At 35.7% G+C, this 13,133-nt stretch overlaps 1 protein-coding gene and 1 pseudogene across 8 annotated transcripts in view; both read right to left on the bottom strand.

Annotated features, from left to right (window-relative positions):
* PCDH11X (protocadherin 11 X-linked) overlaps positions 1 to 13,133 on the bottom strand; it is a gene marked incomplete at both ends in the record, with an annotated part of 1,090,738 nt that overhangs the window by 811,412 nt on the left and 266,193 nt on the right. The gene's annotated exons all lie outside the window — the stretch shown is intronic.
* LOC307096013 (protein adenylyltransferase SelO-like) lies at positions 3,188 to 4,293 on the bottom strand (annotated as a pseudogene). Its single transcript has one exon. The product of its transcript is annotated as a protein adenylyltransferase SelO-like (transcript).

Below are 13,133 nucleotides of genomic sequence, written 5' to 3'. Positions count from 1 at the left end.
AACTTTCCAAAAATTCATCCGGAATAAAAAAAGAACCCGAATAGCTGTAGCAATCCTGAGAAAGAAGAACAATGCAAGTGGGATCTCAATACCAGATTTAAAGCTGTATTACAAAGCCACTGTTCTCAAAACAGCCTGGTCCTGGCACAAGAACAGAAATATAGATCAATGGAATATAATAGAGAACCCAGAAATCAACCCAAAACACTATGCTCAATTAATATTTGACAAAGGAGGCATGAACATATAATGGAGTCAAGACAGTCTCTTCAATAAATGGTGTTGGGAAATTTGGACAGATACATGCAAAAAATGAAACTAGACCACCAATTTACACCATACACAAAAATAAACTCAAAATAGATAAAGCACTTAAACATAAAACGGGAAACCATGAAAATACTATAGGAATCCAGAGGCAGCAAAATCTCAGACATATGCCAAAGCAATTTCTTCACTGATACTGCTCCTAGGGCAATAGAAACTGAAGAGAAAATAAACAAATGAGACTACATCAAAAGAAAAAGCTTTTACACAGTAAAAGAAACCATCAAAAAAACAAGAAAGCCCACTGCATGGGAGAACATATTTGCCAATGTTATCACCGATAAGGGTTTAATCTCCAACATTTACAGGGAACTCATACAACTTAAGAAAAGGAAGATAAACAACCCAATCAAAAATGGGCAACAGACCTAAATAGATACTTTTTGAAAGAAGACAGAAGGAAGGCCAAGAGACATGTGAAAACATGTTAAAAGTCACTAATCATCTGAGAGATGCAAATCAAAGCGACAATGTGGTTCCATCTCACACCTATCAGAATGGGTATTATCAATAAATCAACAAATGAGAAGTGCTGATGAGGCTGCAGAAAAAAAGGAACTCTCATGTACTGCTGGTGGAATGCAGACTGGTGCAGCCACTGTGGAAAACAGTATGGAGTTTCCCAAAAAACTAAAAATGGAACTCCCATTTGACCCAGTAATCCCACTTCTAGGAATATATTCCAAGAAACTAGAAACATGAATCAGAAAGGATATATGCACCCCTTTGTTCATAGCAGTACAATTCATCATAGTTAAGATTTGGAAACAGCCTAAGTGCCCATCAGCAGATGAGTGGATTAAAAAACTGTGATACATCTACACAATGGAATACTATGCTGCAGTAAAAAAGAAGGAGTTCTTACCATTTGCAACAACGTGGATGGAGATGGAGAGATTTATGCTTAGTGAAATAAGCAAGGCAGAGAAAGATAAATATCACATAATCTCACTCATTTGTGGAATATAATGAACAACATAAAGTGATGAACAAAAACAGATAAAAAACATTGATCAGACCATCAAACCTCAGAGGTAAAGTAGCGGAGGGTGGGGGTAAGGGGGAGAGATTAACCAAATGACTTGTATGCATACATATAAGCCTAACCAATGGACACAGACAGCAGGGGTGTAAGGGCATGAGTGGGGGGTTGGGTGGGAAATTGGAGGATAAGTACACATGTGTAATACCTTAATCAATAAAGATTTTTTTAAAAAAAATCTACCTACTGTACTTCTTTATGTCTTACCAACATGATTTTTCAATTAGGAAACAAATCAGGTAAGATGTAATGGGTTATAAAATAAGGTTTTACTATGCAAAATTATAATGAATTAAATGTTCATTATGGAACATTTTGAAAATTCAGTTTTCTCTTGATTTTCAGAAACACTTATTGCTACCTAATGGCAGTAACAGTTTTGAAACAGACTTCCTCTTCCCTATTTCTTTTGAAAGAAAATTCATAAAATACTATATGCTACGATATGCTAAAGAATACCTCATATAAAGACAGACTGAATTGGCAAACTAAGGGAGGTAGATATGGGAATTTCTCAAATACAAAGGATTTGGACAAATTATGACAAAAGAATCTGAATGATATTATGAGCCCCTCATTTGTTTTTTGTTGTTGTTTGTTTTTACAAAGAATAGGTCAAGTTTATTTAGTTAAAATCCTATCTAATAATAGACAAATATGCAAATTGACCATACCTCCGACACCCCACAAGCCACGCCCACAAGCCATGCCCACCATCCAATCAGAGCGAGTATGCAAATTAACCCAAACCAAGATGGCTACAGCCACAGAGAGCAAGGTTTCCTAGGTAACAGAGGAAGCCAAGCTTTCCGCCTGCCCTTGCCATGCCTAAGCCTCCACTCAAGCTACAAAGTTTCAATTATAGAAGGTAAACAAATTCAAACAAATGGCGGCAGAATGGAGCTTGAGAGAGCAGGCCAGGGTTGCCGCTGGCAACAGGGGAAGCAAAGCTTTCCGCACACCCTGGCTGGGCCCAGCTGCTTAAGGCAACAAAGTTTCAATTATGACCCCAACACAAATGGCTGCCGGCCTTGGAGGGAGCCCCAGGCTTGGCTCAGCTCCAGGCTACAAAGTTTCAATTGTAGAAGGAAAATAAATTCCAGATACCAGGGCCTCCGCTTGGGTTGCCAGGGGGCGTGGCCGGCCTGCAAACCACCACAGGCCCCTCGCTCAGGCTGCCCCACACCCCAAGGAAACCCCCACCTGATCCGGGACGCCCTTCAGGGCAAACCAGCTGGCCCCCACCCTTGTACCAGGCCTCTATCCTATCTAATAAAAGAGTAATATGCAGATTGATCATCACTGCAACACACAATATAGCTGCCCCCATGTGGTCAAAGATCCTGCCCCCATGTGGACACAAGATGGCCACCACAAGATGGCCAGCAGGAGACGGCAGTTGGGAGGCACCCGGCCTGCAAGGGAGGGCATTTGGGAGGCACCCTGCCTGCAAGGGAGGGCAGTTGAGAGGTACCAATCCTGCAAGGAAGGGCAGTTGGAGGTGATCAACCCTGCAGGAGAGAGCAGTTACGGGTGACCAGGCCGGCAAAGGAGGGAAGTGGTTAGGGGCAATCAGGAAGGCAGGCAGGCAAGCAGTTGGGAGCCAGCAGTCCTGAATTGTGAGAGGGATGTGGGACATTCCTTGAGGGGTCCCATATTGGAGAAGGGGACGAATTTTGTGCACCGGGCCTCTAGTATTTTATATATAATCATTATTATGAAATTCAGGATTGTCATCAAAACGTAGTTACTAAGAATTTATCAAATTGATTATTCTTGTTGAGTTCAATGATAGAAGTATTCATTATTTTTTCCAAATTATGATGAGCAGCTAACTCTGTGATCTCTAGCCCAAGCAAGAGTAGTTAAGGATTAACCTGTTTTCTCAGCTGCAGAATGTTTCTGGAAAGGATGCTGAAGAACTTGCAGAAGATAGACCTCTGAAAAATCATTCCTTTCTGCTTTTTGCAATGCAGATTCTGCCATACAGTTCTTCAACACGTATCTAGGATTAACAGTCACCATTCTTTTTCTTCTTTCAAAATCTGATTCATTCATATTACTCTTCAGTCTCAAAATGTCCTGGGACACCCAGGCAGGAAAGAGTTCATGTTTTGAAATCATCTTCAGTGCCCAGAATTGCTGAGGAATGTTGAGCTGCCATAACTGGCTTTGAGTAATCTCACTGAGCTGCCTAAATGTCATTGTAAAATCAGTTTCTGTCTTTTCCATGAGATGTAAGAGAAATGCATTTAAATCATCATCACCCTTCCTTTCTCCAAGTAGTCCCAATTTGGCTTTGAACAGTTCTCTAAATCTTGTGTAATAGAGAATAGGATACCCCTCCAGAATCTGAGCAGCAAGCTGCTTTTGCTGTGGATCCAGTAATGGGTTTAGAGCTTGTAACAATTTATTAAAATTAAACATCCCTTATTTTTTATTTTATATCTTCTTTCATCATTAGATGTGTTTGGTACAAAATCTGTGTTATAGACCTCCATAAAACTAAATGAACCATAATAAAATGTAATGGGTAGCAAACTGAAGTTATCAGTATTACAAACACCATGAGCAAAACTAACAGACATCCACAGGGCAATAAGTTGTGCCATCTCAGATTACCACAAAAGAAAAAAAAACACACATATCTATTAGGTTCTTTGACATCTACTGAGGAGAAATATTCCTGTAGATGAAATCTAATAATGTCCCTAGTAAATCCAGTTTACCATAATGAGCCCAAATTTCTAATGATCCAATCTAAACTATGATTTTGGAATATGCAACACTATTGCACATCATTCTTTCACAATGTTTCCATTGTAGAACTGATCTCTCCACACTTCATTATCACTTACAACTAGACATTTGCAACACCATGGATGGACCTGGAGAGTATTATCACCCCTCAATCTTATATCCATTATAAATGCCTGATCGCTTCCAATTTCTGAGATTTTAACTACATAGAGTGATAAATTTCAACCTCCCTTCTTGACTGCCTAAAGTGAGTGGAGATGAGTAGTAATCCAGTGAACTGAGATGGTAAAGCAGCTAAAAGTTATGGAGGGAGGATTTAAACGTATAAAATAATGCTGATTACATTCATATAATTACTTGTGTGAAGGGGTGATAAAAGGCACACTGGACATTGAATATAATCCTTAAGCACTTTGTAATTGGTAAACTTGCTTTGATAGTGCTCTCCTAAGGAGCAAGAGTCACTGAAGTCTCCTTTAATCAGCAGTTGTCCCTATGCTGTCCTGTAGCAGATGTGCATTTTACCAATAAAGTAAGCCAGATTCTCCTAATGCATAAGCTACTCCTGGGGAGTGTAATAAGCATTTCTGGAAGCTACATTAACTCTTTCAAGCATTGAAGCAGTAATTTTCAATGGTACCCTCTGGCCCACCAAAAAGACAAGAAAATATCAAAACCAACAGTGTGTTCACAATGGCTCATTGAGTCTGCATTCCAACCTGGCATAATCTGAAATTTAAAAACATCTCAAAAGGAGATCAAAGACAGGTTGTTGCTGTTGCTGTGTTTTGGAATGCCTTTGTACCAATGTTTACACCTGTTGAGTCCTAGGGAAACTATTCAGAGGACAACAGAGTAGGAAGTAATTCATGAGTATGTCAGCTTCCCAAGTTTTAAAAAAGGAAATGTGGATACTCTCCAGATCCATCCATGCAGTCAGAGAAAGATGAGTACCATATGATTTCACTTATATATGGAATCCAATGAACAAAATAACTAACAAACAACATAGAAACAGACCCATAGATACAGAGGACAGACTGAGTTGTCAGAGCAAAAGGGTTTGGGGGGCTGGGTGAAAGAGGTGAAGGGATTAAAAAAATAAAACTCATAGACACAAGTATTATGATGAGTGAAATAAGCCAGCCAGAGAAAGATAAGTATCACATGATCTCACTCATATGTGGAATCTAATGAACCAAATAAACTGATGATCAAAAATAGACCCAGAGACATAGAAACATGAACAGAGTGTTGAACCTCAGAGGGAAGACAGGGGAGGGTGGGTGGGAAGAGGTCAACGAATGAACTTGTATGCATATATTTATAACTATGGACATAGACAATGGGGTGGTGAGGGCTTGGGGAGGGGGGCGAAAGGAGTAGGCTGGAGGTTAATGGGGGGAAAAGGAAGACCTATGTAATATTTTTTTTCCTTTATTGATTAAGGTATTATATATGTGTCATTAACCCCTCATTGCCCCCCATCCTCCAACTCTTGCCCTCACCCCCCTGGTGTCTATGTCCATCGGTTAGGCTTATATGCATGCATACAAGTCCTTTGGTTGATCTTTTCCCCTTACCCCCGCCCTCCCCTACCTTCCCTCTAAGGGTTTGATGGTCTGATCGATGCTTCTCTGTCTCTGGATCTGTTTTTGTTCATCAGTTTATGTTGTTCATTATATTCCACAAATTAGTGACATCATGTGATATGTATCTTTCTCTGACTGGCTTATTTCGCTTAGCATAATGCTCTCCAGTTCCATCCATGCTATTGCAAATGGTAAGAATTCCTTCTTTTTTTACCTCAGCATAGTATTCCATTGTGTAGAGGTACCACAGTTTTTTAATCCACTCATTTGCTGACGGGCACTTAGGCTGTTTCCAAATCTTAGCTTTTGTATTGTGCTGCTATGAACATGGTGGTGGATATATCCTTTCTGATTGGTGTTTCTAGTTTTTTGGGGATATATTACTAGAAGTAGGATCCCTATGTCAAATGTGAGTTCCATTTTTAGTTTGTTGAGGAAACTCAATACTGTTCTCAACAGTGGTTGCACCTGTTTGCATTCCCACCAGCAGTGCACAAGGAAATATAATGAATTATAAAAACCACAAAAACTCATAGACACAGACAACACTATTGTGATTACCAGAGGGAAAGGGGAGTAGAAAAGAGTAAAGGGAGGATAAATGGCAATAAAAGGAGACTTGGATTGGGGTATTGAACACACAATACAATATACAGATAATGTATTCTATAATTGCACACCTGAAACCTATATACCATTATTAACTAATGTCACACCAATAAATTCAATAAATATTAAAAAATGAAAAATGAATAAAAAGGAAATGTGAAAAGAACCCTTCCATGATAACTCATAGAGAAAAGAGACCAGTTTGAGTAAGGAAAACATAGTAGGAGGTTCATTAAGTAGAAGTTACTCACATGGGTAACCTGAGGGAATATCTTATTGGGTTTTATAGACTGTTGTAAGGACCTTAGATTTAACTCTGAATGAGGAGAGCTAATTAGAGATTTGAACAGAGGAATTAGCTGGCTTCCTTTCTAACAGTTTCTTTCTGGCTGCTATGTTGAGAACTGAGTGTGAGAAAGCAAGCTGGAAAGTAAGGAGATAATTATAGACATTATTGAAATAATTCAGGTGAGAGTTATAATAGCGGCTTGGACCAGTATAGAAATAATGAAAGTGGTGAGAAATGTTTTTTTTAATAAACTTTAAGTTTGACTTTAAGTCACAAGTAGGAAATTTAAAAATAAGGAACACGGTTTTAAGTTTGTCCTATTCCTTGCTGTCACTATCTTACAGAATATGAAGTAAATAATAGAACCCACGGATAGGCTTAGAGTAGTTTTAGACAATTTTCAGACTTCCTCATCATGTGGTCTTTAAATCAGTTTTAACATTTTGTTTACTTTTGTTTCTCTTAATTAGTTAATAAGCTTTTGATGGCACTGACTGTGCAGGGAGCATTGCACTAGACACTGTGAGATAATTAAATAATAATATTAAGAAAACTCTATACTTAGATAAGAGGGGAAGGCTAGATTCTGAGAAACCTGCTAGAAAAACAATTAAGGTATTTAATGAAATAGAGACAATACAGTCTATGACAATTAGTAAGGTAAAATAAAGTTAAATGATAAAGGCCTTGTATTTTTTAGGAAGAAACATTAAGTATTAAATATGCATGATTTGGATGGAAAGACAATTATATATTAAGGTGGATTTCCTTGCAATTCAATGACATTGAAATGGTCACATACACATTTATAACAATAGCTTAGATCTAATATCCAGTCTGAAACATTGAATGTTAAGTCAGTTCCCTCTGGAATATTATAGTTTGGTTTATATAAGAGAGTATCAGACACTTCACTATATTTTTGCAGTTATATTGTAAAATTATATGGATTTTATAATGTCTCTTTCATGCATGGACTAACCACTAAACATAATTGATAAATCTAATATTCATGGATGAATGGAAAAAGGAGTGAAATGCTATAACTTTCATGCTTCTGTTGCTATACCATATACAAGATCTAATAAACCTAATTTATGACTCACATTTCTGTCTTTCTTGGCCATAATATACATAGTCCCTAGGGCTATTTAAATTGTTCTGCTTATTTCCTATCCTTCAACTAAGAAGCAATCAGTGGAAATTGCTTTGCCCCTTATGCTGTATGTTATTTGGCTTCTGTACAGCTAGTAGATGGAAATTTAGCTACTATGAGGGCATTTTAGATACCAAATAAGAGTTTTGTTATACAGATCAACAATCCACTTGGCAAATGTATTCTAATGAAATAAGAAAGCTAAATTTTATTAAATCATATTAATAATTATCATGTTTCTATAGCAATGACACTATCTTTGGGACACATACATGAATACATGTAATATGCAAATATGTAAAACACACATATAAAGGGTTTGTTTTTTATGTTTATAATTTGAATATACACACATACTGATTTTAACACAAGAAAGAAATTTGAGGTATATTCCTCAACAAAAGATTAGTATAGTAACAAGATGGCAATATACTAGTATAACCATGATGATTGTGAAGAATAAAGACTCATCACAGTCATATTTCCATGAAATAAAGAACAAAGGCTGATAAAACAGGCTAAATTTCAGTCAGATACAATTCTCCACTTTGAGTCTAGAAATGTTCCTTTATGGCTTCAGTGGAGTCATTTGCTTCCCTGCACCTGAATTCTAGTCAGGGATTAGGATCCCCAGGTAACAACCATGCTTATCTTGTATCAGAAACAACTTCTATCCTTCCATGAAGGAAGAGGAAGCAATTGGGCAATAGGGTTGAATCACAAGCTGTCTTTTCTTCTTTCTCCTCATGATTTACCTTATGTAATGTTTGATGTAAGAACCACAGTATGCAGAAACACATGCTGACAGTGGTTTAATGCCCAACATCGGATAAGTATTCTTCCTTTGAGTCCCAAGGAAAACCTATGAAGATAATATTTTCCTTCCTTTATACTACATGATAAACCAAATAATTCTTAAAACTCAAGACTGGATAATGAATGTTCCTTGAATCCTGGAGGAAATGCACGCCCTTTGTTAGACTCACATTTTAGTCCTAAGGGGTGATTTACAGCAAAGATCAAGCATTTTTTTCCTCTAAAGGGCTAGGTAGTAAATAATTTAGGCTTTATGGACCATATGGTTTCTGTTGAAAACACTCAGCTCTACCATTTTATTTGGGAGGAAAAAAGCCATAAATAATATACCAACAAATCTGACTGTGTCCCAATAAAATTTAGTTATTGACATTTGAATTTCATATAATTTTCACACAAGATGAAACATTATTTTTCTTTTCTTTTTTTTCAACCTTTAAAAAATGTATAAACCATCCTTAGTTGACAAGCAGAGGGACGTAACTCAAGAGACATAGTTTGTTGATCCCGGCTTTATAATATGAAATCTTTTCTTGCATATGTAAGATTATGAATAAAGGTAGAATGGAAATGGAAGACAGGCAATGAGGTTTTCCTTTTCATTTTCAGTTGGGCAGAATATAAAATCCAGTGTGTATGTGCAGAAAATAAAATCCCATGTGAGTGTGTGCATATGTATACACATGCACACATGAGCATGCTTCTGCACATACAACACAGTTAGATACTATATGAGGCATGGCTGCACATTAACTGAAGTAGTTTTTAACAAACATCTGAACTCATATATCAGAACAAAGGCCAAGTAGTTACTTTGAAGGCTATATTCATTTCTCACACAGAGGTTTCTATTGTTCACACAATTTTTGGAATATATCATTTGAAATTACATTTCATGGTAATCACCATGAAGGCAATGGCATTTCAGACTCTGAACATTCTGGTAAGTTTGTTTAAACACTGGTAACCTTACTTTTAAAACAATATCCTACTTGCTGATGCACAACATTAATTACAATTCCATTTAAGATGCTAAGGTATTACCATTGAATTATTCATTATTTTAACCAATTTCTTTTTTCTTATTGGTTTGTTTATTTTTTCCAGGATAAAAAATTTTAATCTTATAAGAATTAATGCAGAGAAAATTAAAACAGATTACTTTTCACAAGGGAAACATACTCAGCTAAATGTTTCTTTCATTAGTACTTCATCACCAGCAGATGGAAACAAATGAAATAATTTCTTAATTTTTATTATTATTTTATAAACCAAAATAGATCTACACAATTTTATTGATATATATTTACTTAATGAATAATTGACAAACTAACTTTAATATCATTTGAGATTGAGACTCACTTCCATTATTTTAAAACATTGTGTACAAATTCAGGTTTCTACATTTTATTTTCAAGTGAAAAATAACTTCATGTGGGAAGCCAATTACAAAGAGAATATGGCTCCTAAAACAGTACAGATGTGCAGAACAATTTTACAAATGGAATAACTTATCTTTGCCTATTTAAGGAAGTATCATATATTCACAGCTGGAATTTATTTAGTAAGAGGCCTTCTAAGGTAAAACCAGCTGCCATTTTACTGTCTCCTAAAGACAAGCCACTCAGTAGCACATCAAAACATTACTGTATAAAACAAAAATAACACATGGTCTTTATGAACACACAGCTGTTTGATGTATTCACCACCACTTCATTATTTTAATATAAAGCAAAGAATCAAGTTGTGTTTGAAGTTTTTAGAGTAAAAAGTATATATGCCAGATTTACCTATTAGATTGTTGTAATGGCCACTTATGTTGATTACCTTTTTAAAGATCTCACACACCAAAAAATGCCTCTTAGATATTAGAAAATTCACTTAGGTGACATAAAATGTATTAGAACTATTACATTGGGGAAATATTTGACCAAGAGTGAGTAGGCATAGATCCTAAGGCTGGCACTATCAACAAGATTTTAGACTCTGGGCAAGTAACTGTTCTCAGTGGCTTCATTTCTAAGACTGGTTTTCACTAAATGATTTTTCGAGTCCCTTCTGGTGCTAATTCTAAAAACCAGCTAGCGTTGTTCTCTTCCTATTTTAGGAATATTTTTCTATCATTATATTTCTATCTATCTATCTATCATCTATCTATCTATCTATCTATCTATCTATCTATCTATCTATCTATCTATCATCTATCTATATCATTTATCTATTTATATATCTATCTATCATCTATCATCATCTATCTATCCCTCATCTATCTCTCATCTATCTATCTATTATCTAATCATCTATCTCTCTAATTTACTTTATACAATAAACAGTTATACTGGAGGTTAAGAAAATGGGGAATTTTCTTTTCTTTTTTTTCAAACTTTAAAAAATGTATAAACCATCCTTTCTATATTGATAGAAAAATATTCCTAAATATTCATAAAAAATGAATTAATCTAAATATCTAAATAGTTTCTTAAAAAATTTTGGTGTGTAGAATTTATGCCTTCTTCAGATTTTAAAGTCTTCTGAGGCTCAAAACTTTTTTTTCATACTATTGTATACCTTATTTATTGGATTTATCTTTAAATAGGAAAGTTGGTCAAGCAAGTTAGATGCCATTTATTTTCAGTAATATTTGCCTTCTCCAGACTGAAACACATTTTATATTAAGATAGTTAAGCAATAACCTTGAATCCAGGACTCTGGATTAAAATAGTAACTGCTGCCTTTTCACTAACTTGCAATTTCACTGCTATTTATCTAAAACAAGATAATGTAAACTTCAATCTTGTAAAATTATTTTATTAACTATTTTGAAAACATAAAGCTAAACTGTTCAGTAAACATGGAAAAAGTGTTTGGATTATGAATTAATTAGATAATGAAAGAACTCTTTGGGAGGGTAAAGCCACTACCTATATATCCAACATTTTGATAAATTTATAATATAATTGTGTGGGAAAACATCATGTAATCATCTATGTCTTTAAGCATGGAATGAAGAAGAATATAAATAGGATATATAACCACTTAGGGTATTTTAATGATTAGCTAAATAACATAGATTTTGACAAATCTCTGTAACTTGGTTTCAATGTTCAAAATATGAAGGTCAATTTATATTTAGGGAATAATTCAACTTATATGCTTTCTATTTTAAGTGAAACTTGATAATTTGCAAGAGCATTCTTTAGTTCTGCACAGTTCTTTATAAGTAGGTATCTGTTTATTTTGATGAAAGTAAATATTTTCATCACTTTAAAAATATACATTCCTATCATAGCATTTTTGTGACAAATTCTAAGACATTAGTGTATTCAACATACTGAAATACTTGGGAATTTCTTGTGTTTCAGAATTTCCATTTTAATTTAAATACTAGTATATCATAAAGTATCAATGGAAAAAATTTTGGTAATGTGAAATAATCCATCAAAAATATAGTTTGATCCATTTTAAATACTATATACTGAAGAAAAATAACCATCTGAATACTATTAAATATTATTAAATTTTTTATAAAATTATAACTTTCAAAATAATTTTCTGCAATAATATCTCATAATATTACTTGTGAGAGAAAACTCATTTTAATATGAAATTTCTTAATATAAAATTAATTACAAATACAATTATCTAACTTTTGCAGACAACTTTGCTTGTAGTCAATGATTAAAAATAAATACTTTAGAACTACTGATATGAAGATAGAAGCAAAATATATGGGAAATATTGAGGCAAAAATCAATTAGTAATAAACCTTCCATATTTTTCTTACCATGATGATGACATTGCCTTAGTATGTCATATGTAAGACACCACATACTTTTTATTATTTCCAAATTTCCTTAACAGCGGTCTTAGTCTATATTATTTTGTTTCTTATTGGTGTATTTAAGCTTTAAGATACACTGCCCTGTTTAAAAAATTAAATTTCAGGAGAGAAGGAAGATGACTGCCGAAGGGAAGGCAGACTGCAAGATAGTGCATGAGTGAGAGAACAAAGGGAGAGTGTATGGTCGCATGGGGAGTGTTTGTTGGAGAGTTGAGGGACAGCTATACTCCAGGGGACTGTGGGGATTGCAGGAAGGGGTTCCCCTGACCAGGGAGCCTCCACTGCTGCTGGGATCTCTCCTGGAGCGACCAGCTCTGACACGAAGACCACACCATCTTGAAGGGGATAGTGGATGTTGTCAGAAGCCTGAAAATCCTGGGACCCTACAACAAAGGCACCCAGCTAACAGTTTCGAACCTGGGAACACTGGTTCCCAAGTGACAGTGGCGCGAGCATGCGGAATCGAAGGAGCTCTGCATCTCCTCACAGAAAGGTCAGATTTCGCCTGCCATAAGGTGAGGTCTGTGGTCTGGGCAGGAGAGAGAAACGCATACCCGGGAGCTGGAGGATCCTGAGAAGTCTGCACCCAGAAAAGGCCACAGCCCTTGGTGCTGGCGTGATCCGTGAATGTGGAAGGGGATCCACAGGGCTGCTAACAGAAGGGAACTCTATAAAGCAAACCATAGCTGAACTGGGTGCAA

This window comes from Cnephaeus nilssonii (assembly GCF_951640355.1).
Source record: "Cnephaeus nilssonii genome assembly, chromosome: X".
Lineage (NCBI taxonomy): Eukaryota > Metazoa > Chordata > Mammalia > Chiroptera > Vespertilionidae > Cnephaeus > Cnephaeus nilssonii.
Note: the sequence above shows the minus strand (reverse complement) of the source record. Positions and strands in the feature narration are given on the sequence as shown.